The 7,434-nt window shown below is 48.6% G+C and overlaps 1 long non-coding RNA gene across 1 annotated transcript in view; it reads left to right on the top strand.

Annotated features, from left to right (window-relative positions):
* The window catches only part of LOC118356446, a 17,598-nt gene extending 16,553 nt beyond the window's left edge, over positions 1 to 1,045 (top strand). Inside the window, exon 4 of the long non-coding RNA XR_004819749.1 lies at positions 749 to 1,045. This is a non-coding gene — a long non-coding RNA (uncharacterized LOC118356446). The remainder of the gene's footprint in view (positions 1 to 748) is intronic.
* Positions 1,046 to 7,434: the final 6,389 nt, after the last annotated feature.

Genomic DNA, 7,434 nt, shown 5'->3' with positions numbered 1-7,434 from the left:
GACAAAAATATCTATTTGGATTTTTTGCCCCTTTTTAACGGTTTATGTGTCTTCTTGCGTCATAAGATTCCTTTATAGTCTAGATACAAGTCTTTTATCAGATATATGATGTTCAACTATCCTGCCCCATCCTGTGGGCTTCAGTTCTTTTCCACTGTACCTTTTTTTCCTGATTACTAAGATGTTTACTGAGGTATTCGAAAAATGCAGAAATGTATAAAGAGGTGGAAAAATAACTACCCAGAGATCATGATTCATAATTCATCATATTTCCTTTTTTTGTCCTTTTAATCAATTCAATTATGTATTTATTTTTTGACGGGTAATATTTGCACAGATACAGCATTCTAAAACTGGCTTTGAGTATTAGAGGCTAATGCCTTTTTTTTTAAGTGAGCTTTACACCAGACGTGGGACTTGAACTCATGACCCTGAGTTCAAGAGTCACATGCTCCACAGACTGAGCCAGCCAGGCGCCGCCAGAGTTCTAAAGGTTTAATGTTAAGTTTCCTGCCCTTGGCCCCAGCCACCCAAACTCCTTGCTACGGATAGCCATAGCCACTGTTAGCACTTTCCTGGTGATTTTTCGGAACTAGTTTATACACACATGCATATCCACATCAATTTCCCCTTAAATGGTAGGATATTATCCTTTCTACTCAGCCCTTGTCAATAGCAGGAACCCTTCCAGTATTGGCCAAAACAAGGAATTTACTGAAGGATGTTGGGTGGCTTGTATATTTTCCAGAAGGGCAGAGACCCAAGTCTGGAATCTACACCGCCTGAAGCAAAGCAAACCGCAGCACCGGATGGTCCAGTGGAGATAGCACAGCTGATTCTGCTGGGCTCAGACATGGCAGCCTCTGGTCCTGCTGCTTTGGGACACCGGTGTCCATGACACTGCCTTTGCCAGGTAGATGCCCTCTGACCTCTGCTTCTCCGGTCTCCAGCTTCTGAACACAAGGCTGGTGCTGGTGCAGCTGCCTTACGGGGCAGACGGGGACTGTCTGTACCCTAGTTGCTAGGGAGCCTGGGAAAGCAAGACTCTGACTTCCCCTAAGGTGTAGCCTCGTAACGGGGCAGGCCCCAGACATAGGAGGGCAGGTTTTCCCTCACAGCCCCAAAGAATGGCATAAGACTTTGTTTAATATAAGCGTGTTTTAATTATATAATTATAATTCCTCCAATTATAAAGGCGTGGCATGAGTGAGAGGTGGTATGTTGTCATCAGGAAGCATGTCCCGTGCTGGGGCCGACTAGCTAGCTTCACTCTCACTTCTGTCCCTTTCCTGCCTCCTTACCTTAGGCGTGATTGGAACTTCTGCATGCCCAGCTTCCTCTTTAATAAAATGGGGATAATAATTAAACCTCCCTCCGAGGCTGGGCTAAGGACTGAACGATTTATCAGACTGTGAGGTTTAGGACCAGAGCATCGTATTCGCTATGTAGTTGTTTGCTGTTTTTAGTTCCCCAACATTTTATTATGAATGTTTTAGAACACACAGAAGAGTTTAACCAATTGGACAGCAAACATCCTGCCACCTATGATCCTTTTCTATGTTTGTTTTATCACATCTTATCGATCTGTGTTTCTTTCCAGTCATTCATACATCTTCGTTTTAATGTGTTTGAGAGTAATGGCAAATGTATATATGTGTCACTATTATCTTTTTATTCTTTATTTATGTTTAAAAATTGTCTACCTGTCTATTTTAGAGAGCGAGCACGTGCGCATCCGTGGGGGTGGAGGTGAGGGCGGGAGAGGTGAAGAGCAGAGAGGGAGGGACCGGAAGAGGGAGAGAATCTCAAACAGCCTCCCCACCGAGCACGGAGCCCGACGTAGTGCTCGATCTCACCACTCCTGAGATCACGACCTGAGCCAAAATCAAGAGTCGGACGCTTAACTGACTGAGCCACCCAGGCGCCCCATCTCTATTACCTTCTTAAAGCGATTCTTAACTGTTAGTTTAAATAATATGTGTGTAAAATTTGTCTTGTCCTTCCCCATAACACCATGAGCCGAGCCCTGGAGGGTGAAATGGCATTTGTCAGGTAGAGGGAAAAGTGAGAGGACAGGCCAGGGGCTTCATACAGTGTCCCTTCAATGGGACATTTCAAATACTTGTTCAGGTTTTAGTTAGAGGAAAGGAGGAAGAAGGGGCTGAGGGAGAGGGCAAAGAGAGCGAACTCCATGGCAGAGCCCTTCCTGTCTTCTGGTGCCCTGGACGATTCTGCTCTGCCCCAAACCTGCAAGCCCACTTGGCAAAGCAACCTCCTCATATCAATGATCTATTGCTGTGTACTGGATTACTCCCAAACTTACTGGCTTAAAACCACAATACACATCGATTATCAATCCTGGTGTCTAAGGGTCAGGAATCAGGGAGTGGTGGGCAGTTCCGGCTCAGGGTCTCCCACACCGCTGGGAGCAGCTGCTGACTTGGGTTGTGGTCATCTCAAAGACTTCTTCACTCTTGTGTCTGGTGCCTGGGCTGGGACCAGAGAAGGGCCTGGAGTAGCGGGGGTTCCCTGGGACTCTCTCTGTCTCTGCACAGTGCCCAGGCAGTCTCTCCAGCATGGTGGCTTCAGGGGTGCTGGTCTTCCTGAGTCAGCTTGGGGCTCCTAGGGCATATGTCCTGAGCCAGGCAGAAGCTGCCATGCATCATCCCTTCTGATGCATTCTATGGAGCAATTACACAAAGTTACAAAGATTGGCCGGGTTCAATGGAGGAACGTCCACATCACATTGTAGAAGAATAGATGGTATGGGCAGGTAGGGGTGTCTTTGGAAAATACAGTCTCCCACAGCTGGCTTTTGAACGGACTCTCTCGCCTCAGAAGGCCATTTAGCCACCATCGATTGTTACCCAGGCATGTGGGGTCCTGTGGGGGTCTCATCCTCACCCCTGGCAGTTACTGCCAGGTGGGCAGCCCAGTTCAGACCTGATACCAAGGTTCAGTCAATGAAAGATGTTCCCCTGTGGACACTGCTGAGGGAGGTGACACACAGGGAGAGAGCCGGGCAGGGCCAGCTTTGGTGACAGGGAGGATTCAGCAACAGATGAGTCACCAGACACTGAAGTATGTTTGCTTGCTCGGCCCTTTTTTTATTTTTTATTTTTTAAGTTTGAAAATTCCAAACTGGCCTTTCCAGGTGTGGCCTCAGTCTCCCTGTCTCCGGAGCTGCTGTGATTCTGTCAACACGGGCACTGTTTACAGTGGCAACAGCTGTGACCTTTAGAACCGGGTGGAAAACTGCCCTTCTGGATTCAGGCTGTTCTCTCCACACTTGGGGCCATAAACTATCATTCCCCCCAAAATATGGAGGTTGTGGGGCAGGGGCATGAAAGGCAGCCACTCGTAGGGGAAGGCTCCGTCCATCTCCTGCTAGAAGGGAGACCCCTGCGCCCCACTTCATGGCTTTTAGGGATTCTACATCCACTGTGTGCCCCCCAAAGCGATCAGGCACCCCCTCCTGGGGCCTTTGCACTTGCCTGAGAAGTTCCTTCTCCAGATCCTCACTTAGGGCTCCTCCTCTTCCTTAGGTCATGCTCAGATGGCACCTTCTCTGAGAGGCTGTTGGGACTGCCTTATCTAAATTCCCTCTCACTTCTCCCATTATACCCATCTGCTCTGTCACAGCACTCACTGCCCTCTGGGATGACCTTGGTAATCTGTTTCCTTGTTTATGGTCTGTCTTCCCCATTAGAATGTAAGAGCCACAGGGATTTTTGGTCCGTCCCCAGCTCCTATAGCAGTGCCTGGCATGCAGCAGGTGTTCGGTTAACATCTGAGCTGCAGAGCGTCTGAGCCAAGAGTGCACAACCATGGAGGAAAGAACGTCTTGGCCAGTCTTCCTGCCTTCAGCCTGGCTCCCTCAACCCACTGTCCCCAGTGGGTTTTCCAAGCCAGAAATCCTCCAGATCGCTCTTCTGTTCTAACACCTTCGGTGGCTCCCCATTACCCCCAGGTAATGTCCAGATGGCTTAGTTAGGCTCGGCAGGCCGGGCATGAGTCAAGCCTGGCCTTCCTTTGGGACACGTACGCCCTTCACTCCAGCAGAACTACACCCTGCCCAGAGTGCGTCATCCGTCATCCATCATCCGTGCTGCTCTGTCTGCCACCCGTTCTCTCTCCTGTCCCCACTCAGCTGACAGCTCTCACCTGTCACGGGCTTCAGAGAGAGACTCACTGCTTTCCGGAAGCCTTCCCGACCCTCTTCTCCCAAACCTGCATTAATGACTCCTTTTCCCTCAACCCCCCCCCCCTTGGTCTTATCATCTGTAGTAGTATAATTTTTTTTAAGTAAAATACGATTTACACTCAGTAAAATTCACCCTTTTGGGTATACAGTATATGAGTTTTGGCAAATTCATATAGTTGTGTAATCTCACTACAATCAAAATATAAAACAATTCTACCACCCCCTGCCCCATTCCTTTTGTAGTCAACCCCCAGCCCCTGGCAACCAGTGATCTATTTTCTATCTCTGGTTTTGCCTCTTCCAGAATGTCACATCAGTGGAATCTCACCATTGTAACGTCTTGATTCTGGTCTCTCTCACTTAGCGTAATGCATCTGAGCCGCACCTTCCGTGTTGTGCCTGTCATTTTTTTCCCTCTGCGTGACGCGGGCCATTTCGGTGCGTGCACGTTTGTTTATCTTTTCACAAGTTGAAAGGCATTGGGATCACTTCCTATTTTCAGCAAGTATGAATAAAGCTGTTATGGACACCGACAGACAGGCTTATGAATGGACGCAGGTTTCCATTTCTTTTGGGTCCATACCTAGGTGTGGGATTGCTGGGTCCTATGATCAGTGTACGTGCGCCTTTTTAAGAAACTGCCCAACTGTTTCCTGAGGGAGCTGCACCCTTTGGGGTTCTCAGCAGCTGCTCCCCATGTTCTCCAGCACTGGGTATTGTCAGTTGTCTTTAGTTAGCCATTTTAACAGGTGTGTAACCAATTTTTTTTTTTTTTTTTACCTGTTCAGGTAGGTAAAAATTCATTCACTATCAGGTGACCTCCGGATAGAGCATGAATCTTTCCTCTTCTTAACCTCGGAGCCTAGAATAGTGACTGACACATAGTAGGTACGTAGTAAATGCTTGTGGGCTGGGTGAGTGATCTATTGAATTGGTGTTTAAGGAGAATTTGTCTTGGATTCCACGGGGGGGAGGGTTAATCAATGTCTCCTCTCCCAAAGGCGGTCTTTCTGGAATTTGCCAGGAAAGCCTCCTTATCTTTGTGGCTTATACCTCTGTATATCCGCCCCAAGTGCCCAGACTGCTTTCCATCTCTGAAAAGGCCGATCAAGTGTTTCTTTCCCTGTTGTTTCAGTGGAAGGCATTGGTGCCCATACTAGAGAGTACAAAAGAATTGTGGGGTGGGGCTGGGGGTGGTTAAAATGCAGATCCCCAGGCTCCACTCCCAGGGTGCTGATTCAGTAGGCCCAGCATCCCTGGGTGCATCTCAGACCTCCCTGAGAACTCCCCCGGGGAGGCAAGAATCCCCTGTGAGAGTGGGGCTCCTGACCTCATCAGCACTGGGCTTCAGAGCCCAGCTCTGCGGGTCATTTAATACCTCCAAGCCTCATCTGTAAAATAGACACAAAAGTGATTGAGCTTCCCAATCTTGGTGCAAGGACTAAATGTATTTACTGAATGTAGGGTCCTGGCACAAGGTAGGTATTAAATAAATGTCACTGATTTTGGTAAACCACAAAGATTTTAATTTTTTTTTAAAGATTTTATTTATTTATTTATTTGACAGAGAGAGACACAGCAAGAGAGGGAACACAAGCAGGGGGAGTGGGAGAGGGAGAAGCAGGCTTCCCCCGGAGCAGGGAGCCCGATGCGGGGCTCGATCCCAGGACCCTAGGGTCATGACCTGAGCTGAAGGCAGACGCTTAACTGACTGAGCCATCGAGGTGCCTCCGGCCTTGATTTTCAAACAGTTTAGTTTTCTAGTATAACTAAGATGTGCTCGGTGAAGAATATTTAAAAAACACTAGAAGCAGAACAGGTCAGAGACAACGTGTTAATGTATCGAGCAGACTTTTTAAAATATTTATTTTTTATTGAGATATGCATAAAGTTGCACAAGTTGTAAGTGTAAGGCTCATTTTCATCAAGTGACCGCCGCTTGTAACTACAGGATCAAAAGGGAGAATATCACAGCCCCCAAAACCCTTCCTTCTGCCCCCACCAGGCAAAGAGAACCACTATTCTGACTTTAAGGGTGTTGGTCAACTTTGACCCACAAGCCTGGTTTATAACAAAGCTTCTCTCTCTCTCTGGTGCTCTTGGAAACCTCTTGTGCATCCCTCAAGACACAGTTCTGAGGTTACCTCCTCTGAGAAGTCTTCCTAGCCCCTTGGTTTATCTCTCTAACCCAACTCTTATCATTCCTTGGTGGTAAATGTCTCTTCCTGCTATCTCTCCCTTCAGTGCTGAGTGGACTGCCCTATTTACCTAACACAGGGTTAGTGGGTGAATCATGACCTGCCCAAAAGATCTAAGTCCTGACCCCCTGTACCTGTGAATGCTTTTTTTTTAAAAGGTTGACTTATTTATCTGAGAGAAAGAAGGGGGGAAGGGACAAAGGGAGAGAGAGAGAGAGAAACTCAAGCAGATTCTGTGCAGAGCGCGGAGCCCCGCATGGGGCTCGATCCCACCACCCTGAGATCGTGACCTGAGCCGAAATCAAGAGTTGGACGCTTAACTGACTGAGCCACCCAGGCGCCCGTACCTGTGAATCTGACCTTAGTTGGAAATAAGGTCTTTGCAGATGTAATTAAGTCCCTCAACATGAGATCACCCTAACTTTAGAGCCCACCTTATGTCCAGTGACTGGTACCCTCACCAGAGAAAGGAGAGAGAGAATCAAGACCCAGACACAGGGAAGAACATCACTGAAGATGGAGCAGAGGTGGTGGGGGATGCAGCCCCAGATCAAGGAGTGCCCGAGATGGCCAGCAGCTGCCAGCCCCTAAGACAGAGGCATGGATAGCATTGTCCCCCAGAGGCTCCAGGGGGAACGCCCCTGCCAACACTTGGACTTCAGACTTCGGGCCTCCAGGAGTGTGGGAGAATACGTTTCTGTTGGCTTAAGCCATCCAGTGTATAGTATTTTGTATGCAGCCCCCAGACACTAATCTACAGGGTCTGGTGTCAAGTGAGGGCTCGGTGTTTGTTGAATGAGCAAGAACCGGGTTGGGGGCTTGCTGGCCTCTGGAGGGAACAAAAGGGAATCTCCGTCCTCAGATGACTTTTCTCTGGTTGCCTCACGGAACTTTGTGATACCTGCAGGACCCCGTGGGCTGCCCACATGACATTGTCCCCCTTGCCCCCACCAACAGTGACCCTGTTTTGCTCCACACCTCGGGAGGCCCCACATGGCTTCCCGCATCCAGCCAGCCAGATGTGGGATCCCA

The sequence above is a fragment of the Zalophus californianus genome, chromosome 17 (assembly GCF_009762305.2).
Source record: "Zalophus californianus isolate mZalCal1 chromosome 17, mZalCal1.pri.v2, whole genome shotgun sequence".
In the NCBI taxonomy this organism is placed as follows: Eukaryota; Metazoa; Chordata; class Mammalia; order Carnivora; family Otariidae; genus Zalophus; species Zalophus californianus.
The sequence above is the reverse complement of the archived record's forward strand: the minus strand, read 5'-3'. Positions and strand labels throughout refer to the sequence as shown.